This window comes from Pelodiscus sinensis, chromosome 2, assembly GCF_052426305.1.
Source record: "Pelodiscus sinensis isolate ZL-2025 chromosome 2, ASM5242630v1, whole genome shotgun sequence".
Taxonomy (NCBI): domain Eukaryota; kingdom Metazoa; phylum Chordata; order Testudines; family Trionychidae; genus Pelodiscus; species Pelodiscus sinensis.
The window spans coordinates 253261736-253287892 of NC_143053.1; the positions used below are offsets into that span (position 1 = coordinate 253261736).

At 47.2% G+C, this 26157-nt stretch overlaps 1 pseudogene; it reads left to right on the top strand.

Annotated features, from left to right (window-relative positions):
- Window positions 1–392: 392 nt before the first annotated feature.
- Window positions 393–25627, top strand: LOC149525462 (uncharacterized; annotated as a pseudogene).
- The last annotated feature ends 530 nt before the right edge of the window (window positions 25628–26157 follow it).

The following is a 26157-nucleotide window of genomic DNA, read 5'->3' on the forward strand; positions in this document are numbered from 1 at the left end:
ATATACAACACACTGACCTTACTGCTCCCTCTGCCAATCCCACAAGAAGAAGGCTTCTATGTGGAGCCCCACCAATGGACATAACGAAAGTCTGGATTTCTACATCAAGTGCTTCTGCAAACGTTCTCAAGCTGACATTATCAGCAAACAACAACATATAACTTACAACCTCAGTCATGCAGAATGCAATGCTTTTCACAGCCTCAAAACCAACCCTAACTTCATAATCCAAGAAACTAACAAAGGAGGAGCTGCAGTCGTCATGAACAGGACAGATTATGAACAGGAGGTGAACAGACAACTTACCAATACCAGATTCTACAGGCTTCTCTCCTGTGACCCCACTAAGGAATACCAAAAAAACATGAAAAAACTGCTCATGAAACTCCCTGATGCTACTCAGAAACAAATTTACACTAACACCCCCCAATTCCAGACCAGGAACTTTCTATCTACTACCCAAAATACACAAACCTGGTAATCCCGGACGGCCCATCATCTCCAACATTGGCACACTTACCACAGGATTATCTGGCTATATCGACTCCCTCCTCAGACCCTATTCTACCAACACTCCTAGCTACCTCCACGATACCGACTTGCTGAGGAAACTCCAAAACATCAATAATCTTCCTGAAAAGACCATCCTAGCCACCATGGATGTAGGAGCCCTCTACACCAACATTCCACACAAAGACGGATTACAGGCCATCAGGAACACCATCCCTGATAGCAACACTGCACACCTGATTACAGAGCTCTGCGACTTCATCCTCACCCACAACTACTTCCAGTTCAGAAACAATTCCTATCTCCAAATCAGATGCACAGCCATGGGCACTCACATAGCACCACAATATGCCAACATCTTTATGGCTAACCTTGAACAACGTTTCCTCAGCTCTCGCCCCCTAACACTTTTACTTTACTTATGCTACATTGACGACATCTTCATCATATGGACCCATGGAAGAGAGACTCTTGAAGAAGGATTTCAACAACTTCCACACCTCTATCAACCTCATCCTAGACCAGCCCACAAGGGAAAGCCACTTCCTAGACACTACAGTACAGTTAAATAATGGACAAACTTCCACCACCCTATATTGGAAACCCACCAACCGCTATACTTACCTTCATGCTTCCAGCTTCCATTCCAGACACATTTTTCAGTCAATTGTATACAGCCATGCCCTATGATACCATCAGATTTGCTTCAACCCCACAGACAGAGACAGTCACCTACAGGAACTTTACAGAGCATTTCTAAAACTGAAATACCCACCTGGGGAAGTAAAAAAACAAATTGACAAAGCCAAAAAAGTACCCAGACATGAACTATTTCAAGACAGACCCAAAAGAGAAAATAACAGAACTCCTCCTCTTGTTACCTACAGTCCACAACTCAGACTCCTCCAACACATTATACACAATCTACAACCCATCTTGGAAAATGATTCCTCACTCTCAGAGGCCTTAGGAGAAAAACCTATTCTTGCTTACAGACAACCACCTAATCTGAAAAGTATTCCTTCTGATAACCTCGCCACACAACCACATTATAAACCACCAGGAACCCAGCCCTGCAACCAAAAAAGGTGCCAGCTCTGCCCACATACCTACACTGGTGAATTCATCACTGGAGCAAACAACATAAGCCACAAAATCAAAGGGTCATTTGACTGTACATCCAGTAATTTGATCTATGCCATCAAATGCCAGCAGTGCCCCAGGGCTATATATATATATAGGACAAACTGGACGCTCTCTGCGGGAAAGAATCAATGGACACAAATCAGATATACGTAAAGGGAATATACAGAAGCCTGTTGGTGAGCATTTCAGCTTGCTTAACCACAGTCTGACAGACCTGCAAGTAGCTGTCTTGTCACAAACCAGCTCTACATGCCAAATACACAGAGAAGCCCTGGAATCCCAGTTCATCCACAAATTCAATGTACATGCTAATGGACTCAATCATGTTATGGGATGGTGGGAATCTATCTACTTAATAACCACTGAAGGTGCTAACAGCTCCCTGAGTGGTGTCCTTCCTGTTTTAGGAATCTATCTATTGACTTTGATTTTTATCTGCTTAGGCTTAAGTACCCATTCTCCAGATACTTAATAATGCTCTGTCTCCCACTCTCCTCCTTTTTTCTTTCTCTCCCCGCTCCCCTTCCCCTCTCCTATTTATTTCGAGTTTTCATATCCCCAACTCATAACTCCGGTCATCTGAAGAAGTGGGCTGTGCCCACGAAAGCTCATGATACCATCTACATGTTTCATTAGACTATTAAAGTGCTACCCGACCACTTGTTGTTGTTTTTTAGCAGAAAGTCAGACAGTGTTTGATTACCTGCTGTCTTAGGAAGGTGACCGTTGTCATGGTGACATAGGGGGTACTCATCTTTTGAGAATCTCCTAGTACAGACCTTTTCTAGTCATTGGCACCTCTTGCAGGCATCTGGCTGACTTTTGTGGCCCTTCAGTAGCTTGGCCTGGTGGCCAAATCACACAGTCCAAATGAACCTCTGCAAGTATTACAGAGTCCAGTAACTAAAGAGTCTATTTGTCCATGCAAGGCTCTTCAGCCTGAGCTCTGGGTCCTTCAGATTCAGTCTTTGGTTTAAACTGCTAAATAACCGTGTCCTCTTTTGGGGGTTTATGTCACTTTACCTGTGGCTGGCCAGGGCTGCCCACCCACTGCTCCAGGTTCTACTCCAGAGACCTTACAGCCAGCAGCAGCACATGCTCAACTTCAAACCTTAGCTGCTATTTCCCTGGGCCTTTTCTGCTGGACCTTTTATCTCCAGCCTAGGTTTGTTAACTTTGCAAAACTGGCTCCCTTGCCGTACTCCCTGCCATGCTCCTTCCCCCAGACCCTGCCCCTGCCCTACGCCTTCTCCAACACCCCACTCCCACTCACTCCACCCACCCTCCATTGGTCACTTGCTGTCCCTCACCCTCATTCACTTTTACTGCACTAGGGTTGGGCTGCGAGAGGAAGTGAGGGCTCCAGCTGGGGGTGCAGGCCCTGAGATGGGCATGGGGCTGAAGGGTTTGGAGCGCTGGAGGGGGCTCAAGCTGGGGCAGAGGGTTGGGTTGTGGGAGGAGGGAAAGGGTTGCAGGCTCTGGGAGGGAGTTATGGTATGGGAGAGGGTTCTGACCAGAGGAAGAGAGCCAAAATGTAGGAGGTGACTTGTGGTGCACGGTCCAGCCAGGTGGCACTTACCTCAGGCTGTGCTTATTTCAAGAGCCTTCCAGAAGAAGCCGGCATGTCTGGTTCCTAGGCACATAAGCCAAAGGATTCTGCGTGCCACCTGGGCCCACAGGCCGCAGTTCCTGGGCAATGGGAGCTGTGGAACCAGTGCTCAGTGTGGGGATAGCGTCCAGAGACCATCTGGCTGCCCCTATGCCTAGGAGCCAGACATACCATTTGCTTTCGGGAGCCATGTGGAGCCAGGACAAGGAGGGAGCCTGTCTAGACCCCCCTGAACCACTGACTAGACTTTTAGCAGCCCAGTCAGCAGTGTTGTCATGAGCCTCCAGGGTCCCTTTTGAACTGGGTGTTCTGGTCAAAAAACAGACACCTGGCAACCTTACTCCAGCCCTATCTGATAGCCAATGTCCTCAGATTCTTCTTCCTCTGAAATCTCAGTGTACACTCAGCCACCATGAACTCTAGCTACTTGCAGGACTCCTTTGTAGTGTCCCTACTTCACTCTTCAGGTCCCAGCCATATACTGGAGATGAGCCACACCCACTCTGAATTAATTAGCGCTGATGTCACACTCCCAGCTCTGTATCCCTTCCTTTTTTGTTTCTTTTCTCTTCAGCATGTGAGGAAGTGAGATGTAACTCATGAAAGCTTATGCTCTAATACCCTAACAAACGTGTTGGTCTTTAAAGAACCACCGGACACCTTGTTATTTTTGCTGTAAGGCTGTGCCTACGCAGCACCCTAAACTCGAAATAAGATATGCAATTTGTACACAAATTGTGTACCTTATTTTGATTTAATTTCAAAACAGCATATTTCAAAATTTGGCGCATCTACACAGTGCCAAATTTCGACATACCACACTATTTCGAGACATCCCTTAACCCTCGGTTACAGGGATACTGAAATAGTGTGTCCGCTATTTTGAGACCTATCTCGAAATAGCAGGCTCATTCAAAAGACGTGGGGTAGCTATTTCGGGATACTGCCAGTATCCTGACATAGCCCGGTTGTGCAGACATACCTTAACAGACTAACGCGGCTGCCCCCTGACTCCTTCTGTTAGTTTTCTGTTTCTTTCTTCAGAGCATGAATATGAGAGTCAGTGGTATGGCCATTGTATCCCCACCACAAGTGGATGAAAAAAACCTATTCAATGGCATTTTCTGACCTACGGGCATCTCAGATTTTCTCGCCTTTCTTTTATTAACTTAGAAGGGAAGCAATACTCCTCACTGAAAGCCGTGCTTTATTAGTTTGACTTGAACTCTACAGAGCAGAGTGACTACAGAAAGGTCAAAGCTTTCAAAGTCTGTAAAAGACATTTCTCAGTAACAGGACATCAAGGGCCCTTCTATGATTGGCCTGAACTGTTTCAGGGTTTGGGTTCTACTGGTGCATTTCCATTACTGCAGTTTGTTACTACCTCATCTAAATGGAACAAAAATGAACAAAGGATGCAGGAAAGGTAATGGGAAAGAGTGTACCCCATTGTGCATATTGTACTGGGTGATGTACGAGAACAAAGAATGAACACCGAGAAGACGTGAAGAGAAGGGATACAGAGCTGGGAGTGTGACATCCCTGCTAATTAATTCAGAGTGGGTGAGACATCTCCAGTCTCTGGCTGGGACCTGAGAAGTGCTTGGTGGTCCTGCTGTGAGGGCAGGGGGCTGGACTTGATGATCTCTCGAGGGTCCTTCCAGTTCTCTTGTTCTATGATTCTATGATTCTGTGTTTGTTGAATACCCAACAGTAAGAAGGGAGAGGAAATGATTTGGATTGGAAATGGGCTCCCATTGCTTAAACAGAACCTAATACAACAGGTCTCTGCTTCTTGACTCACTCCTAGAGTATGTCTACACTGTACACTAAGCCTGGGCTCTGGCTCAGATTCAAGCTTAAGCCCCTGTTCTGTCCACACACTGATTTGGGTCAAGAAGCATTCAGGACTCAGGACCTGATGTCAGCATGAGTCCTGCTGTATGGACACAGGTCAAGCTGCAGACCTGGGTCAGAAGGCCTGCATTCTGCAGTACAGACACCGTAACACAACTCTGAGACCCAGCCCAGCAATTGTAAACCAGCTTTACAATGCAGTGTGGACACTCGAACAGGGCTTGGAGATACCGCACCCATAAGCTTGGGTCCCACAGGCCGTGCATTGGGGCTGTGTCTACACTGGCATCCCTTCCGGAAAAGGGATGCTAATGTAGCACTTTGGAATAGGCAAATCCGTGGGGGATTTAAATATCCCCCGCGGTATTTGCATTAACATGGCTGCCCCTTTTTTCCGGCTTGGAGATAAGCCGGAGAAAAGCGCCAGTCTAGACATGATTCTCTGGAAAATAAAGCCTTTTCTGGAGGATCTCTTATTCTTACTCCTCACTGAAAGCCGTGCTTTATTAGTTTGACTTGAGCTCTACAGAGAAGAGCGACTACAGAAAGGTCAAAGCTTTCAAAGTCTGTAAAAGACTTTTCTCAGTAACAGGACATCAAGGGCCCTTCTATGATTGGCCTGAACTGTTTCAGAGTTTGGGTTCTACTGGTGCATTTCCGTTACTGCAGTTTGTTACTACCTGGAATAAGAGATCTTCCGGAAAAGGCTTTATTTTCTGGAGAATCACGTCTAGACTGGCGCTTTTCTCCGGCTTATCTCCAAGCCGGAAAAAAGCGGCAGCCATGTTAATGCAAATACCGCTGGGGATATTTAAATCCACCGTGGATTTGCCTATTCCAAAGTGCTACATTAGCATCCCTTTTCCGAAAGGGATGCCAGTGTAGACACAGCCTGTGTGTTTACAGTGCAGTGCAGATATACCTTGGGGTACTTCTACACAGTAGGGCTAAAGTCGAATTAAGCTTCACAATTTCAGCTATGTTAATTGTGTAGCTTAAGTTGAAACAGGTTAATTCAGCTGTTGGGGCTCTCTACACAGCAGGGAGTCAAAGGAAGAACACTCCCTCCTTTGACTTCCCTTACTCCTCGTGAAATGAGGATTACAGGAGTCAGAATAAGAAGTCCTCCATCTCGACATTATTTTGAAATAAAGGCTTGTAGTGTAGATGTGCACTGTGTTATTTTGGAATAATAGCAATTACTCCAAAATAACACTGCCGTATAGACGTACCCTTAGCTGTAACTTCTCTAAAAATAATAAATTATGGTGGAGATAATTAGGAGTAAAGGGAGAGAATTGGGGAAGAGGCCAACTTTTGGTCCTGAGTTTATAAGAACATAACAACATAAGAACGGCCATACTGGGTCAGACCAAAGGTCCATCCAGTCCAGTAGCCTGTCTGCCAGAAGTGGCCAATGCCAGGTGCCCCAGAGGGAGTGAATCGGACAGGTAATGATCAAGTGATCTCTCTCCTGCCATCCATCTCCACCCTCTGACAAACGGAGGCTAGGGACACCATTCCTTACCCATACTGGCTAATAGCCATTAATGGACTTAACCTTCATGAATTTATCTAGTTCTCTTTTAAACCCTGTTATGCCTTCCACTGTTATGCAACACCACTTACTCTCATATTCATGCTGTAAAGAAAGAAACAGAAAATTAGCCTTTACAACCTCCTCAGGCAAGGAGTTCCACAGATTGACAATGTGCTGTGTGACGAAGAACTTCCTTTTATTTGTTTTAAACCTGCTGCCCATTAGTTTCATTTGGTGGCCCCTAGTTCTTATATTATGGGAACAAGTAAATAACTTTTCCTTATTCGCTTTCTCCACACCACTCATGATTTTATATACCTCGATCATATCCCCCCTTAGGGTATGTCTACACTACCCTCCTAGTTCGAACTAGGAGGGTAATGTAGGCATACCACACTTGCAAATGAAGCCCGGGATTTGAATTTCCCGGGCTTCATTTGCATAAGCGGGGAGCCACCATTTTTAAATCCCTGCTGGTTCGAAGCCCATGCAGCGCGGCTACACGGGGCTCGAACTAGGTAGTTCGGACTAGGTTCCTATTCCGAACTACCGTTACTCCTCGTGAAACGAGGTGTACCGGTAGTTCGGAATAGGCACCCTAGTCCGAACTACCTAGTTCGAGCCCCGTGTAACCGCGCTGCACGGGGTTCGAACCAGCGGGGATTTAAAAATGGCGGCTCCCTGCTTATGCAAATGAAGCCCGGGAAATTCAAATCCCGGGCTTCATTTGCAAGTGCGGTATGCCTACATTACCCCGCTAGTTCGAACTAGCGGGGTAGTGGAGACATACCCTTAGTCTCCTCTTTTCCAAGCTGAAAAGTCCCAGTCTCTTTAATCTCTCCTCATATGGGACCTGTTCCAAACCCCTAATCATTTTAGTTGCCCTTCTCTGAAGCTTTTCTAATGCCAGTATATCTTTTTTGAGATGAGGAGACCACATCTGTACGCAGTATTCCAGATGGGCAATAAGATATTATCTGTCTTATTCTCTATCCCTTTTTTAATGATTCCTAACATCTGTTTGCTTTTTTGACTGCTGCTTCACACTGCGTGGATGTCTTCAGAGAACTATCCACACTGACTCTAAGACCTCTTTCCTGATTAGTTGTAGCTAAATTAGCCCCCGATCATATTATACGTATAGTTGGAGTTATTTTTCCCAATGTGCATTACTTTACATTTATTCACATTATATTTCATTTGCCATTTTGTTGCCCAATCACTTAGTTTGGTGAGATCTTTTTGAAGTTCTTCACAGTCTGCTTTGTCTTAATTACCTTGAGCAGTTTGCATCTGCAAACTTTGCCACCTCACTGTTTACCCCATTCTCCAGATCATTTAGGAATATGTTGAATAGGATTGGTCCTAGGACTGAATTTTTGGGAACACCACTAATTACCCCTCTCCATTCTGAAAATTTACCATTTATTCCTACCCTTTGTTTTCTTTTTAACCAGTTATCAATCCATGAAAGATTCTTCCCTCTTATCCCATGACAATTTAATTTACGTAAGAGCCTTTGGTGAGGCACCTTGTCTAAGGTTTTCTGGAAGTCTAACTACACTATATTTACTGGATCCCCCTTGTCCACATGTTCGTTGACCCCTTCAGAGAACTCTAATACATTAGTAAGATATGATTTCCCTTTACAGAAACCATGTTGATTTTTGCCCAACAAATTATGTTCTTCTATGTGTCTGACAATTTTATTCCTTACTATTGTTTCAACTAATTTGCCCGGTACTTAAACTTACCGGTCTGTAATTGCCGGGATTGCCTCTAGAGCCCTTTTTCAATATTGGCATTACATTATCTATCTTCCAATTCTTGGGTACAGAAGCTGATTTAAAGGATAGGTTAAAAACCATAGTTAATAGTTCCGCAATTTCACATTTGAGTTCTTTCAGAACTCTTGGGTGAATGCCATCTGGTCCCGGTGACTTGTTACTGTTAAGTTTATCAATTAATTCCAAAACCTCCTCTAATGACACTTAAATCTGTGACAAGTCCTCAGATTTGTCACCTACAAAGGATGGGTCAGGTTTGGGAAACTCCCTAACGTCCTCAGCCGTGAAGACTGAAGCAAAGAATTCATTTAGTTTCTCTGCGGTGACTTTATCGTCTTTAAGTGTTCCTCTTGTATCTCGATCATCCACGGGCCCCACTTGTTGTTTTGCAGGCTTCCTGCTTCTGACGTACTTAAAAAACATTTTGTTATTACCTTTTGAGTTTTTGGCTAGCTATTCTTCAAATGCTTTTTGGCTTTTCTTATTACATTTTTACACTTAATTGGGCAGTGTTTATGCTCTTTTCTATTTACCTCACTAGGATTTGATTTCCACCTTTTTAAAAGATGTCTTTTTATCTCTCACTGCTTCTTTTACATGGTTGTTAAGCCATGGTGGCTTTTTTTTAGTTCTTCTATTATGTTTTTTTATTTGGGGTATACATTTAAGTTGGGTGTCTTTGAAAAGTGTCCATGCAGCTTGCAGAGATTTTACTTTAGTCACTCTACATTTTAATTTCTGTTTAACTAACCTCCTCATTTTTGCATAGTTCCCCTTTTTGAAATTAAATGCCACAGTGTTGGGCTGCTGAGGTACTCTTCCCACCATAGGACTGTTAAATGTTATACTATGGTCACTATTTCCAAGCGGTCCTGTTATAGTTAACTCTTGGATCAGACCCTGCGCGCCACTCAGGACTAAATCGAGAATTGCCTCTCCCCTTGTGGGTTCCTGTACTAGTTGCTCCAAGAAGCAGTCATTTAAGGTATCAAGAAATTTTGTCTCTGCATCTTGTCTTGAGGTGACATGTACCCAATCAATATGGGGATAGTTGAAATCCCCCATTATTATTGAGTTTTTTAATTTGATAGCCTCTCTAATCTCCCTTATCATTTCATAGTCACTATCACTGTCCTGGTCAGGTGGTCGATAATAGATCCCTACTGTTATATTCTTATTAGAGCAGGGAATTACTATCCATAGTGATTCTATGGAACATGTTGATTCATTTAAAATCTGTACTTCATTTGATTCTAAATTTTCTTTCACATATAGTGCCACTCCCCCACCCGCACGACCTGTTCTGTCCTGCTGATATATTTTGCACCCCAGAATGATTGTGTCCCACTGATTGTCCTCACTCCTCCAGGCTTCTGTGATGCCTATTATATCAGTGTCCTCATGTGACGGGCTGTCACTGGTCGGGGGCGCGGCGGCCGGAGCCCCCGCCGGCAGGGGGCTGACAGCCAGGATCGGGCCCCCCAGCATTTCCCCAGCGCAAGCCGTAGGTGGCAGTGGGTGGGGGCACTACCCCCGCGCCTGCGCCGGCTGCGGGAGCACGGCCCGTTCCCCATGGCCCCGGACAGCGGGGACGGGGCGGAGCGACGCCGCTGGTCGGCCGGGCTGCACGCCGGGACGTGCCCAGAAGGGGCGGGACCCCAGGTAGCGGCTGGCGCGGCGGGCCAATTCAAAAGGGCCCGCCGCCGACGGAGCAGGGTGCAGGCTCCTCGCGGAGGCGGGGGAGCAGCCCTGACAGCAGGACGAAGCCCGAGCGCCACATCCCACAGCTGTCGGCCCGGCGCTGGTCCCGAGGCCTCCAGGACAGCCACTGCCCTTGGCGGTCGCTCAGCCCCTCGGCGGACGGGGGGCAGACCCCACCACGCCATACCCGGAGGGATCGGGACAACCAGAGGCGGATCGGGACCCGAGAGCTCTCCCCAGAGGCCGCACCCGGGAGCGGGACACCGCAGGACACCGAACCGGGGTAGGTTCAGGGGCGACGGGCACGATCGGCAGGAGCCACCCGGAGGGAGGAAGGAGCCCGGGGCAGGGCGCTTTTGGCGACCATGGGTGGACGAGTTGCGGAGGGAATGACTCCCTCGTCCACCGCGCCGGGGCATCAACATGCCCCGCCACTTAGGGCCCCGGGCTGGGACCCAGAGAGAGGGTGGGACCGGGTCCCCCTCCCTCCCTGAAGGGAGCATCCCTCTCCCCAAGACCTTGACGAAGGGAAAACACAAGACGCAACCCCGCGAGGGGAAACTCTAAACCAGGGGCCTTGTGCCCCACCCCGCAGAGACGGGCAAATATTGCCAGGTTCGCTGACCCCCCCTTCCTCCCGGGAGGGGGTGATCGCACCCATTATCGTGGGCCCCATAGCGGGGACCCGAGAGTTGAAGGGAAACCAAGAGGGGGCACGAGGGTTCGCCGACCCCTCCTCTCGGACCAAGAGGGGGTGATTGCACCCCGAACCCCCACACCTCCTTTAACACAAGGCACTCTAGATCACCCATCTTATTTTTTAGACTTCTAGCATTTGTGTACAAGCACTTTAAAAACTTGTCACTGTTTATTTATCTGCCCTTTTCTCATGTGTCAAATTCTTTTTTATGTGAATGTTTTTCGTCTGATCTGGCCCATACTTTATCCTCTTCCATCCTCTCCTCCTGACTAAAACCTAGAGAATCTCTATCAATAGACTCTCCTCTAAGAGACATCTCTGTCCAATCCATGTGCTCCTCCACAGCCATCGGCTTTCCCTCATCTCTTAGTTTAAAAACTGCTCTGCGACCCTTTTAATGTTAAATATCAGCAGTCTGGATCCACTATGGTTTAGGTGGAGCCCATCCTTCCTGTATAGGCTCCCACTATCCCAAAAGTTTCCCTAGTTCCTTATAAAGCTAAACCACTCCTCCCTACACCATCATCTCATCCACATGCATTGCATAACAGGCCTGGTCTATGATGAGGGCTCCTCAGAGTTACAGTCATACAAATAAGAAATAATTAAAGGACCATTGAGGTTGGATAGCAGGAAGAGAAAGCAAAGAGACAGATTTTGCAAACACACGCAAGCAACATTAAAGAAGAGGGCTGCAGAAAGAACAGGCCAGATCCTTCACTGGTGTGAAATTGTGTGGGAGTAACACTGCTTTACACCACATTGAGGAGCTGGCCCAATATTATGATCCAGTTTGGATCATTTTCTCTAGCTTGGATTTTTCCCAGATGGTTCTCAGCTTGTTGTTTTCTGCCCTTCCTATTGCAACCTCTTTGGACCCTTTGTTGTCTCTCTGTCTCATGGCTGTTTGCAGATTCTCCAGTTTAGTGTCTCGGTCTCTCCGAGACGGGGTGGCCACTTCGTGCTAGTCTGACGCAATATCTAGTTTTCTAGCCCGCCAATAAAAGAGTCATCTCATGGTAGAGGAATCCCCTGTGGAGCACAGAGTTCATCACACTAGCTCACAGCGCTTGCACTGCGCTTTTCACTGTAGACCTCACAGTCTCGCAAGCTGCCCCTCTCTGCAGTTATCCTCTCTTATGCTGTTTAGCAGGTTATTACAAGCTAGGGCAACTCCCCTGCTCTCTGGGTTTTCCCTTTGGAAGCCGTTCTCGCTCTCTGCAGGCTCCGGAGCAGGCTGCAACTGCTTCTGCTTTTCCTTTCCCTTTTCTCATTTTCCTTCCCTCCCTCCAGCTTTCCACTGCCCTTTGTGGAGGAACCAGCTGCTCTCCATCAAGTGTGCCACTTCACAGTAATCCCAGTTGTCTGGGCCTATAGAGGGGCAAGCTGCCCTCTTACGATCCCCATTTTACAGTTTAGATCAACATGGCTCAAGTGTGGGTCTCCAACACCCCCTTCGGGAGGCTGTTCCAAAGCTTAGGAGAGAGATCCAGTGCCAGGCAGATTTCCCTGGGAGCCTATAGGATCTTTCCTTTCTAACTTGTTATTCGATAGGATAACAAGTCTCGTAGATGAGGGAGAAGCGGTGGACATGGTATACCTAAACTTTAGTAAAACATTTGATATGATCGTGTGTGAACTTCTTATCAATAAACTAGGGAAATACAATTTAGAAAGGGCTACTATAAGGTGGGTGCATAACTGGCTGGATAATCATTCTGAGAGAGTAGTTTATTAATGGTTCAGTTATGTTGGAAGTATATAACAAGTGGGGTTCCACAGAGGTCAGTTCTGGGGCTGGTTCTGTTCAATATCTTCATCAGTGAACTGGATATTGGCATAGAGCAGGGCTGGGTGATATTTTTGATGTGGTGGGGGCATTCCAAGATTTAGGTAAGTAGTCAAAGGCCTCACTTTTCTATGGAAGGAGTGTGGGGTCTAGGATGGCAGTTGGGTGCAGAAGTGTGCTCGGAGTAGGGGATGGGGTACAGAAGTGGGTGTGGGGTCTGAGAGGGAGTTTGCATAAAGGAGGGAGTTTGCAGCACATGAAGCTTCCCCTTACCCCCAGCACAGAGAGGCAGATGGAGCAGCTAGCTGCTCTGAGGCATGGAGCTGCTCCTTTCCTGTGGGTCCAGTGGGGTGGGCTGCAGGCCAGATTGAAAGGCATGGCGGGACGGATCTATCCCCTGTGCCATATCTTGCCCACCCCTAGCATAAAGAGTACCTTATTAAGTTTGCAGATGATATCAAGCTGGAAGGGGTTGCAAGTGTTTTGGAGGATACAGTCAAAATTCAAAATGATCAGGACAAACTGGAGAAATGGTCTGAGGTAAATAGGATGAAGTTTAATAAGGACAAATGCAAAGTACTCCACTTAGGAAGGAACAATCAGTTTCACACATGCAGAATGGGAAGTGACTGTCTAGGAAGGAGTACTGCAGAAAGGGATTTAGGGATTACAGGGGACCACAAGCTAAATATGAGTCAGCCAGGTGACACTGTTGCAAAAAAAGCAAACATGATTCTGGGATGCATTAACAGGAGAGTAGTGAACAAGACACAAGAAGTCATTCTTCCGCTCTACTCCGCACAGATTAGGCCTTAATTGGAGTACTATGTTCAGTTCTGGGCACTACATTTCAAAAGAATTGGAGAAATTGGAGAGGGTCCAGAGAAGTGCAACAAAAATGATTAAAGGTCTAGAAGACATGACCAATGAGGGAAGACTGAAGGAACTGGGTTTGTTTAGTTTGGAAAAGAGAAGACTGAGAGGGGACATGAGAGCAGTTTTCAAATATCTAAAAGGGTGTTACAAGGAGGAGGGAGAAAAACTGTTCTCCTTGGCCTCTGAGGATAGGACAAGAAGCAACAGACTTAAATTGCAGCAAGGGAGGTTTAGATTGGACATTAGGAAAAAGTTCCTAACTGTCAGGGTGGTTAAACACTGGACTAAATTTCCTAGGGAGGTTATTAGAATTTCCATCACTGGAAATATTTAACAACAGGTTAGACAGACACCTGTCAGGGTCTAGATGGTGCTTGGTCCAGTCTTGAGTTCAGGGGAGTGGACTTGATGACCTCTCGAGGTCCTTTCCGATTCTAGTATCCTATGATTCTATGAGCAGAAATTCAATGTAGTTTGAATTCGTGAAACCTGGTGGAATGATTTGCCCCTATTTAGGAAGAAGCAAGTGGGAAAAAGAGAAGAAGGAAGAGTGGCACTGAAGGACAAAAAGCATATGCATGATCATAGGGGTCGTCTATGTGAGTGACAGATGCTGGAGATCTCTAGCTGCCAGTACTAAAACATCCTTGGCATTTCTAAGCATTAGAGATGACAAGAGCCCTAACTCAACCTGTGTTACAGAAAACCTGGGGGAATTCTTTATGAAGCCTTGTCATAACCGATAAAGAGGAACTGAGCACAGAGCTAAAAATTAATGGTAGCTTAGGTACAAATGATCATTGATTGATCATATTTATAATATTCAATCAGAAAGAAGTCTGGAACCGGAGTATATATACTTGGTATTTTAATAGAGTCAGTTTCATAAAGTCGAAAATAGTTATGAGCCAAATCAGCTGGGAGGAGAATTACATTAAAAAATCAAGGAAGAAGGATGCATTGGTTTAAAAATTCACCTCATTTAGAGGAGAAGTGAAGGCAGCTATATATAGCTATTATCTAGACAGACAAAGTCAATGGAAGAGAAGGGAAACTGCATGTGTGTGTGTGTATATATGTACATGTATATGTATACAGTATATATATATGTGCAGATACACACACGCACATACATATATGTTAGTCTCTAAGGGTATGTCTACACTACCCCGCTAGTTCGAACTAGGGGGGTAATGTAGGCATACCGCACTTGCAAATGAAGCCCGGGATTTGAATTTCCTGGGCTTCATTTGCATAAACTGGGCGCCGCCATTTTTAAATCCCTGCTCGTTCGAACCCCGTGCCGCGCAGCTACATGCGGCACGAACTAGGTAGTTCGGATTAGGCTTCCTAGTCCGAACTACCATTACTCCTCGTGGAATGAGGAGTAATGGTAGTTCAGACTAGGACGCCTAGTCCGAACTACCTAGTTCGTGCCGCATGTAGCCGCGCGGCACGGGGTTCGAACGAGCAGGGATTTAAAAATGGCGGCGCCCAGTTTATGCAAATGAAGCCCGGGAAATTCAAATCCCTGGCTTCATTTGCAAGTGCGGTATGCCTACATTACCCTCCTAGTTCGAACTAGGAGGGTAGTGTAGACATACCTTAAGGTGCTATTAGCCAGGATGGATAAGGAATGGTGTCCCCAGCCTCTGTTTGTCAGAGGGTGGAGATGGATGGCAGGAGAGAGATCGCTTGATCATTATCTGTTCGATTCACTCCCTCTGAGACACCTGGCATTGGCCACTGTTGGCAGACAGGATACTGGGCTAGATGGACCTTTGACCTGACCAGTGTGGGCCGCTCGTATGTTCTTATGTACGTTCCAGCAGACTGGAAGAAAACTCACACTGTGGAATTTTTTCAAAAGGAAATGGAATTACCTGGTATTTACAGACACAATCAGTTGTGTAGCACCATAGAGAATAACAAATATATTATATCATGAGCTATCGTGGGTAAAACCCACTTCATCAGATGAACACTCATCTGATGAAGTGGGTTTTACCCACAAAAGCTCATGATATATTTGTTAGTCTCTAACGGTATGTCTACACTAGCTCGTTAATTCGAACTAGGTAGGTGAATGTGGCGACTGGAGTTGCAAATGAAGCCCGGGATTTAAATATCCCGAGCTTTATTTGCATGTTCCCGTCCAGTCGCCATTTTGAAATTTCACTAGCCTGAACTCTCTGACACGCTGCTACACGCGGCAGTGAAATGTTAATTCGAACTAAGTCCTTAGTTCGAATTAACTGTTACTCCTCATTCCACGTGTAGCCACGCAGTAGTGAGTTCGGGCTAGTGAAATTTCAAAAAGGTGACCGGACGGGAACATGCAAATATAGCCCAGGATATTTAAATCCCAGCCTTCATTTGCAACTCCGGTCACCTCATTTGCCTACCTAACTCGAATTAACGAGCTAGTGTAGACATACCCTAAGGTGCCACAGGACTGCTCATTGTTTTTAAAGTTACAGGCTAACACGGTTATCCCTCTGAGACTGGTAATTATAGGCCTGTCAATCTGAAATCGATCACAAGCAAGATAATGGAGTGGCTGATATAGGAGTTGATTAAAAAAGAAGTAAAGGAATGTGATATAATTAATGTAATTGATTGATGAAGGTAGCAATGGTGATGTAATACACTTCCGTAAGACACTTGACTGGGTACTTGGTCAAAATTAAGTATGCATGGAGAATCATATGTTTCCAATGGAGTCCTGCAGGGATCAGTTCTTGGACATATACCATTTCACATTTTTAGCAATTATCAGGAAAACAGCATAAAACCATCACGGATAATGTGAGATGATGCCACAAAACTTGGAGTAGTAAATTATGAAGAGCATGGATCACGGACGCAGAGTGATCTGGATTGCTTGGTAAACTGGGCACAAGCAAACAATATGTGTAGTAATACAGCTAGATGTAACTGTGGACAACTGAGAATAAAGACTGTAGTCTCCCCTTGCAGGAAGGCAGCTTCTATCCTGGGAAACTGTGATTCTAAAACAGATTTGGGGGTTGTGTTGAATAGTCAGCTGAACATGAGCTTCCACTGTAACCTTCTGGGCAAAAAAGCTAACTACCTAGTTCGTGCCACGTGTAGCCGCGGGCATGGAGTCCGCACTAGTGGACATTTAAAAATGGCGGCGCCCGGCAACATGCAAATGAAGCCCGGGAAATTCAAATCCCAGGCTTCATTTGCAAGTTCGTATGACTACATTAACCACCCTAGTTCGAACTAGGGTGGTAGTGTAGACATACCCTAAGGGTATGTCTACACTACAAAGTTAGTTCGAACTAACAGACGTTAGTTCGAACTAACTTTCATAGGTGCTACACTAGTGCTCCGTTAGTTCGAATTTAATTCGAACTAACGGAGCGCTTAGTTCGAACTAGGTAATCCTCATTCCACGAGGATTAAGCCTAGTTCGAACTTACTAGTTCGAATTAAGGGCTGTGTAGACCCTTAATTCGAACTAGTGGGAGGCTAGCCCTCCCCAGGTTTCCCTGGTGGCCACTCTGGCCAACACCAGGGAAACTCGTCTGCCCCCCTCCCAGCCCCGGGCCCCTTAAAGGGGCACGGGCTGGCTATGGTGCCCGTGCCAGGTGCAAGCCTGCCAGCACCCAGCCAGCAGACTCTGCACCTGGCACGGCTCGAGCCACCCACCCGATGCCCCCCAGCCCTCCCCCTCTTCCCATGACAAGGCTGGCGGCTCCCGGGAGCTTGCCCGGGACCGCAAGAGGCGGGCACCCGTCTGGGCTAGTGCGGACATCGTGGACCTCGTCCATGACCTCCGCACTAGGCACAGGAAGGTGGCTGGCTAGGGCAGGAGAGCTGCCAGCCTGGCCACCCAGGAGCAGGTGTGCATGAAAATCAAGGTGGTCCACTGAGACCCCCGACCCTGAGCCCTGAGCTTACAATGGCCATCCTGGGTCAGACCAAAGGTCCATCTAGCCCAGTAGCCTGTCTGCCGACAGCGGCCCACCCTAGGGACCCTGGAGGGGATGGATCGAAGACAGTGAACAAGCCATTTGTCTCGTGCCATCCCTCTCCAGCCTTCCACAAACCTTGGGCAGGGACACCACTCCTACCCCCTGGCTAATACCACTCCATGGACCCAACCTCCATGACTTGATCTCACTTCCCTTTAAACTCTGTTCTAGTTCTAGCCTTCACAGCCTCCTGCAGCAAGGAGTTCCACAGGTTGACTATTTGCTTTGTGAAGAACAACTTTCTGTTACTAGTTTGAAGCCTGCTACCCATTCCTTTCCTTTGGTGTCCTCTAGTCCTTCTTTATGGGAACTAATGAAGAACTTTTCTGTATGCACCCTCTCCACCCAACTCCTCCTTTTAGAGACCTCTATCCTGTCCCCCCTCCATCTCCTCTTTTCTAAGCTGAAAAGTCCCAGTCTCTTTAGCCTCTCTTCATATGGGACCTGTTCCCAACCCCTGATCATTGTAGGCCCTCCCCTCTCCCAGGCTCTCTCTTCCCCTCTCCCACCTCCCACCTCCTTCCCAGTCTCCCCCAGTTTTGTTCAATAAAGACAGATTCCATTTTTGAACACAATTGTCCTTTATTTTGTACATCAAGAAAAGGGGCTAGGGAAGGGTAAGTGGAAGGAGGTGAGGGAGGAATGGGGTACGCGCCCCCGATGGGGAGGACTGGGCTGGCTCTGCGGGCTTCTGGGAGTGGAAGCTTTCCTGCAGCCCCCCGATTGCCCCCTCTCCCCAGATGGCAGCCTGCGGCAAGTGCAGCCGGGCTGATGGCCGAGTGCTGTAATGTGCCCAGTGTGGGTAGTCCGGGCACTCCAAGCCAGGACTGCTTTGCAAGCGGGGCACTCCTGAGAACTGTCTGTCCGGGGTGGGAGTTGGGACGCTTTAAGCACAGCCCTCGGCTAGCCTGAGGCAGCATCTCCACGCTCTAAGTCCTCCTCTGATGCCCTGCCGGCACTGCTTCCGGCCATCCTTAAGCCCGGTTCAGGGTCCACTTAATGTGGACATGCTAGTTCGAATTAGCATTTTGCTAATTCGAACTAGTTTTTTAGTCTGGATCCGTTAGTTCGAATTAGCTTAGTTCGAATTAACTAATTCGAACTAAGTTAGTTCGAATTAACGTTGTAGTGTAGACATACCCTAACAGATTTATTGGAGCATAAGCTTTTGTGGGCGAAGACTCACTTCATCAGATGCCTTCTGCACTGTTATGTTCACAGCACACAAACACGGAAGATGGAGTATTTTTTTGTTTGTTTCGTGATCTTTCTGGTAGTGTAACAGAACCTTGTTTCTTAAAATCCAGACCCGTAACACACAGAAATCAAAACAGGCTGCTCCCTGGCTCTTTGCAGACTGACTGACTACAGAAAACCAAGATTGTATGCTTCCCTGCAGAGCCCGCCAGTCTTCAAGAAGGACCAGGAAATCTTCGCATTGTAAGCGATAGCTTGGCATGTTAACACAGTTTTCAATGCACAACATGCCCAGGTAGTAACTCCACTACTTTGGACTCTTGGCCGTGATTGCTTCCCAACTGTTTCAATGACTCATCTGTTCAGGTTTTGGCTTTCCATTTGCTCAGACCGGCTGCTCCACACCATAACCCCACATACTGAGAGGAGCTTAAGCTCCTTAAAGGAAATTCAGAAGGAAGAGTCATCCTGTTGTGTGTCCCCAGGAGAGCCGACTGTGTCTGTGGGCCTCTGGGCAAGGTGAGGGGGAGCCCAGCTCTGCGTTCCTGGAGGAGGCGAGGCCTCAGGCAGGAGGAGAGGGGCCAGGGGCAGTCCGTTACCAGGGGCAGATGACCATTTTGCGGGGCCCAGGGCAGCACAATTTCGCGGGGGCCCCCCTTTGCCACGGCGCATGCACGGTGGTGCCACGGCGCATGTGCGGGGCTTCTTGAAGTGCAGGGCGTAGAGCGGCTGCCCCGCTTGCCCTGCTCTATATCCGCCCCTGTCTGTTACCCTCGGTGCCACCGAAAACACGGCATGCCTTCAGAGCCACCCGCAGTGCACAGTGCAGCATTTCAGAGGTAATTTAAAGCGCCTAGGCCTCTGTTCCCTGGGGCAACTGCCCTTTTTGCCCACCCTCCCCCTCCATACACACACATTGGCGATCCTGTGTGCCCCTATGTTAAAGAAAACAGAAAATTCGAAATACGGCATCATTCGCAAAGAACACAAAAGGCCAAGGTGATCGTAGGATGCTCCCTCAGGCCAGATTTTAGCTTTACCTTCCCTCAGCAGCACTCCTTGAGACATAAACTCAATGAGCACAGCTCTCAAAAGCTGTCCTGTTTGGGGGCATGCCAGCATGAGGTCTCCCATATCTATTACAGCACCGTGAGGGATAACAAGGAGTAGATGAAATAAATATCTCCTCATCCCTCTATTTACACTGTCTATGATTCATCTTCATGGCGCTCTTTCAAAAATGTCACACAGACATTTCAGGCAACCCTTTGCAGAGAATCTCTCTGTCATTTCCTTCCCCTTGGTAACGAAGTAATTTCAGTGGGACAGGGCCACTTCAGGTTGAGAAGCATATTTCCCCTGCGGGTTCTCCAAGGAGAAGAATTTGTCGCCTGCCCTGAGGTAAAATAATAAATAACAGTTTGTAGAGGGGAGGAAACCTAGAATAGAAGAGATAATCATTCTATTCTACAAATTTTCCATAAGATATTCTTCTTATGGAGTAAATAGTCTAACATGGAGAGTTTCTCTGCAAAGGCAGACACTGAATTCCAGTGGTGTCTCCTAGAAAAGCAGAGGACTGTCAGAGGGGACTTGGGTTCTGATTCTAGCTCTGATTTACTGAATGAGATTCAGCAAGTCACATAGGCCATAGTTCTCAGATCCACACATCTGTATTTGGACATTGAAATAAATGGCCCAATTTTTCTGAGGTGCCATGGGCCTGCAGGTCCCACTTGCATAAAGCCACTTTATCCTAAATATGAAGATGCATTACACAAAAATGAGGAGGTTAGTTAAACAGAAATTAAAAGGCACAGTGACTAGAGCCAAATCCCTGAAAGCTGCATGGAAACTTTTTAAAGAAACCATAATAGAGGCCCAAATTAAAAAACATAGCAAGAGACCTAAAACAGTGTCACTGTGGCTTAACCGCCATGTAAAAGAAGCAGTGAGGGACAAAAAGGCATCGTTTAAGAAGTGGAAGTCCAATCCTAGTGAGATAAATAGAAAGGAACATAAACACTGTCAAATCAAGTGTAAAAATGTAATAAGAAAAGCAAAAAAAGATTCTGAGGAACAGCTAGCCAAAAACTCAAAAGGAAATAACAACATGTTTTTTAAGTACATTAGAAGCAGGAAGCCTGCTAAAAAAACCTGTGGGTCCCCTAGATGATCAAGCTATAAAAGGAGCAATCAAGGACGATAAAGCCATTGCGGAGAAACTAAATGATTTCTTTGCTTCAGTCTTCACGGCTGAGGACGTTGGGGAGATTCCTGAATCTGCACCATCCTTTGTGAGTGATGAATCTGAGGAACTGTCCCGGACTGAAGTGTCATTAGAGGAGGTTTTGGAACAAATAGAAAAACTTAATGTTAACAAATCTCCAGGACCGGATGGCATTCATCCAAGGGTTCTAAAAGAATTCAAATGGGAAATTGCTGAGCTATTATCTGTGGTTAGTAACCTATCCTTTAAATCGGCTTCCGTACCTAATGACTGGAAGGTAGCCAACATTACACCAATATTTAAAAAGGGCTCTAGAGGCGATCCTGGCAATTACAGACCGGTAAATCTAACTTCAGTTCCTGGCAAATTAGTCAAAACAATAGTAAAGAATAAAATTGTGAAGCATGTAGAAGAACATAATTTGTTGGACAAAAGTCAACATGGTTTCTGTAAAGGGAAATCCTGTCTTACTAATCTATTGTAAGGCTGTGTCTACATTGGCATCCCTTTCCGGAAAAGGGATGCTAATGAGACACTTCGGAATTGCAAATCCACGGGGGATTTAAATATCCTCCGCGGCATTTGCATTTACATAGCTACAGCTTTTTTCCGGCTCGGGGTTTTTGCCGGAGAAAAGCGCCAGTCTAGACATGATTTTCTGGAAAATAAGCCCTTTTCTGGAAGATTGCTTATTCCTACTTGAAAGGGATCTTCCGGAAAAGGGTTTATTTTCCAGAAAATCGCATCTAGACTGGAGCTTTTCTCCGGCAAAAACCCCGAGCCGGAAAAAAGCGGCAGCCATGTAAATGCAAATGCCGCGGGGGATATTTACATCCCCCGCGGATTTGCAATTCCGAAGTGTCTCATTAGCATCCCTTTTCCGGAAAGGGATGCCAATGTAGACACAGCCTTAAAGTTCTTTGAAGGGGTTAACAAGCATGCGGATAAGGGGGATCCAGTAGATATAGTATACTTGGATTTTCAGAAAGCCTTTGACAAGGTCCCTCACCAAAGGCTCTTGTGTAAATTACATGGTCATGGGATAAGAGAGAAGGTCCTTTCTTGGATTGAGAACTGGTTAAAAGACAGGAAACAAAGGGTAGGAATAAATGGTAAATTTTCAGATTGGAGAGGGGTAACTAGTGGTGTCCCCCAAGGGTCAGTCCTGGGACCAAACCTTTTCAACTTATTCATAAATGGTCTGGAGAAAAGGGTAAGCAGTGAGGTAGTAAAGTTTGCAGATGATACCAAACTATTTAGGATAGTCAAGACAGAAGCAGACTGTGAGGGACTCCAAGAAGATCTCACCAAACTCAGTGATTGGGCAGCAAAATGGCAAATTAAATTTAATGTGGATAAGTGTAAAGTAATGCACATTGGGAAAAATAACCCCAATTATACGTACAGTATGATGGGGGCTAATTTGGCTACGACAAATCAGGAAAGGGATCTTGGAGTTATCGTGGACAGTTCTCTGAAAACTTCCACGCAGTGTGCAGCGGCAGTCAAAAAGGCAAATAGGATGCTAGGAATTATTAGGAAAGGGATAGAAAATAAGACCCAGAATATCTTAGGGTATGTCTACACTACAAAGTTAGTTCGAACTAACGGACGTTAGTTCGAACTAACTTTAATAGGTGCTACACTAGCGCTCCGCTAGTTCGAATTTGAATCGAACTAGCGGAGCGCTTAGTTCGAACTAGGTAAACCTCATTTTACGAGGACTAAGCCTAGTTCGAACTAGCTAGTTCGAACTAAGGGCTGTGTAGCCCTTTAGTTCGAACTAGTGGGAGGCTAGCCCTCCCCAGGTTTCCCTGGTGGCCACTCTGGCCAACACCAGGGAAACTCTATGCCCCCCTCCCGGCCCCGGACCCCTTAAAGGGGCACGGGCTGGCTACGGTGCCCGTGCCAGGTGCAAGCCTGCCAGCACCCAGCTAGCAGACCCTGCACCTGGCACGGCACAGAGCCACCCACCCGATGCCCCCCAGCCCACCCCCTCTTCCCGGGACCAGGCTGGCGGCTCCCGGGAGTTTGCCCTGGACCGCAAGAGGCGGGCACCTTCCTGGGCTAGTGCGGACATCGTGGACCTCGTCCACGATCTCCGCACTAGGCACAGGAAAGTGGCCGTCTAGGGCAGGAGAGCTGCCAGCCTGGCCACCCAGGACCAGGTGTGCATGAAAATCAAGGGGGTCCACTGAGACCCCCGACACTGAGCCCTGAGCTTACAATGGCCGTCCTGGGTCAGACCAAAGGTCCATCTAGCCCAGTAGCCTGTCTGCCAACAGCGGCCAACCCTAGGGACCCTGGAGGGGATGGACCGAAGACAATGACCAAGCCATTTGTCTCGTGCCATCCCTCTCCAGCCTTCCACAAACTTTGGGCAGGGACACCACTCCTACCCTCTGGCTAATAGGACTCCATGGACCCAACCTCCATCACTTTATCTCACTTCCCTTTAAACTCTGTTCTAGTTCTAGCCTTCACAGCCTCCTGCAGCAAGGAGTTCCACAGGTTGACTCTTTGCTTTGTCAAGAAGAACAACTTTCTCTTACTAGTTTGAAGCCTGCTACCCATTCCTTTCCTTTGGTGTCCTCTAGTCCTTCTTTATGGGAACTCAGGAAGAACTTTTCTGAATGCACCCTCTCCACCCAACCCCTGCTTTTAGAGACCTCTATCCTGTCCCCCTCCGTCTCCTCTTTTCTAAGTTGAACAGTCCCAGTCTCTGTAGCCTCTCTTCATCTGGGACCTGTTCCCAACCCCTGATCATGTTAGTTGCCCTCCCCTCTCCCAGCCTTTCTCTTCCCCTCTCCCACCTCCTTTTCCCAGTCTCCCCCAGTTTTTTTTCAATAAAGACAGAGTCAATGTTGGAAGAAACGTTATCTTTATTTTGTACATCAATAAGAAGGGGGGCTAGGGAAGGGTAAGTGGAAGGAGGTGAGGGAGGAATGGGGTACGAGCCCCCGATGGGGAGGACTGGGCTGGCTCTGCGGGCTTCTGGGGGTGGAAGCTCTCCTGCAGCCCCCCAATTACTCCCTCTCCCCAGATGGCAGCCTGCGGCAAGTGCAGCCGGGCTGATGGCCGAGTGGTGTGATGTGCCCAGTGTGGGCACTCAGGGCACTCCAAGCCAGAACTTCTTTGCAAGCGGGGCACCCCTTAGAACTGTGTGTCCGGGGTGGGGGTCGGGACCCTTTAAGCGCAGCCCTCGGCTAGCCTGAGACAGTATCTCCATGCTCTAAGTCCTCCTTTTATGCCCTGCCGGCACTGCTTCCGGCCATCCTTAAGCCCTGTTCAGAGTCCACTCAATGTGGACTTACTAGTTCGAACTAGCAAAACGCTAGTTCGAACTAGTTTTTAGTTCTAGATGCGTTAGTTCGAACTAGCTTAGTTCGAATTAACTAATTCGAACTAAGTTAGTTCGAACTAGCGCTGTAGTGTAGACGTACCCTTACTGCCCCTGTATAAAACTATGGTACGCCCACATCTTGAATACAGTGTACAGATGTGGTCTCCTCACCTCAAAAAAGATATTTTGGCCTTGGAAAGGGTTCAGAAAAGGGCAACTAAAATGATTAGGGGTTTGGAACGGGTCCCATATGAGGAGAGGTTAAAGCGACTGGGACTTTTCAGTTTAGAAAAGAGGAGACTGAGGGGGGATATGATAGAGGTCTATAAAATCATGAGTGGTGTGGAGAGGGCCAATAAAGAAAAGTTATTTATTAGTTCCCTAAATAGAAGAACTAGAGGACACCAAATGAAATTAATGGGTATCAGGTTTAGAACTAATAAAAGAAAATTCTTCTTCATACAGCGTGTAGTCAATCTGTGGAACTCCTTGCCAGAGGAGGCTGTGAAGGCTAGGACTATAATAGAGTTTAAAGAAAAGCTAGATAATTTCATGGAGGTTAGGTCCATAAAAGGCTATTAGCCAGGGGATAAAATGGTGTCCTTGGCCTCTGTTTGTCAGAGGCTGGAGAGAGATGGCAGGAGACAAATCGCTTGATCATTGTCTTCGGTCCACCCTCTCTGGGGCACCTAGTGCTGGCCACTGTCGGCAGACAGGATACTGGGCTAGAAGGACCTTTGGTCTGACCCAGTACGGCCATTCTTATGTTCTTATGTTCTATGCCTGAAATTAGGCACTCAGGTTTAAACTTTGTCTTTATACGACTACGGTGGCCAGGGGACCTGAAGGGCAGAATGGGTTAAGCAGAGGAAGACAGACCTCAGCGCCGTCCAGACCTCAGCATGACCTGTCCCTCCCCCCTCCACAGCCCTCAGCGCTTCCTAGACCACTGGAGCACACTGTGTGGTACTCTAGCAGTGATTTAAAGGGCCTGGAGCTTCACCACCACTGTCTTTGAAGAACTGGGCCACAGGGCAACTGCCTCCTCCCCACCTCCCACCCCCGCACCCTCAGTCGGCCTGACAGTGGCAGCACACCACCAGGAAACAGACGATCTCTGTTGAAAGTGGTGGGTTCGGGATAGTTCTTCAAAGTGTTTCTCTCTGACCACCATGACCTTTCTCTTGCTTAGGTTCAGCTTCCAACAGCTGTCCTTCACCCATGGTGGTCTCATCTGCACACGGGGATGATGTCGAGAAGGCGGTAGCATCTTCCAATCTCCCCTTGGGGGTTGTTGGTGATATTGAAGAGGTGAGATCTGCAACTCCACAGTTCTAAAGGCAGACATGCAATGGCTCATCATGGCCCACCGAGTCCATGGAACCATCTCTTCAATATAGCTGTTGACCTTTATAAGGACCCTTAGTCTTAGTGATTCTAGCTCCATGACAGATAACTTATATGCTAGTCCCAGAAAGACACTCTTTGGTAGGAGACTCAGGGTATGTCTACACTACAAAGTTAGTTCGAACTAACGGACGTTAGTTCGAACTAACTTTCCTAGGCGCTACACTAGCGCTCCGTTAGTTTGAATTTAATTCGAACTAACGGAGCGCTTAGTTCGAACTAGGTAATCCTCATTTTACGAGGATTAAGCCTAGTTCGAACTAGCTAGTTCGAATTAAGGGCTGTGTAGATCCTTAATTCGAACTAGTGGGAGGCTAAGGCTTCCCAGGTTTCCCTGGTGGCCACTCTGGCCAACACCAGGGAAACTCTATTGCCCCCCTCCCGGCCCCGGAGCCCTTAAAGGGCCACGGGCTGGCTACACACTTTGTGCCAGTTGCAAGGCTGCAAGCACCCGTGCCTGC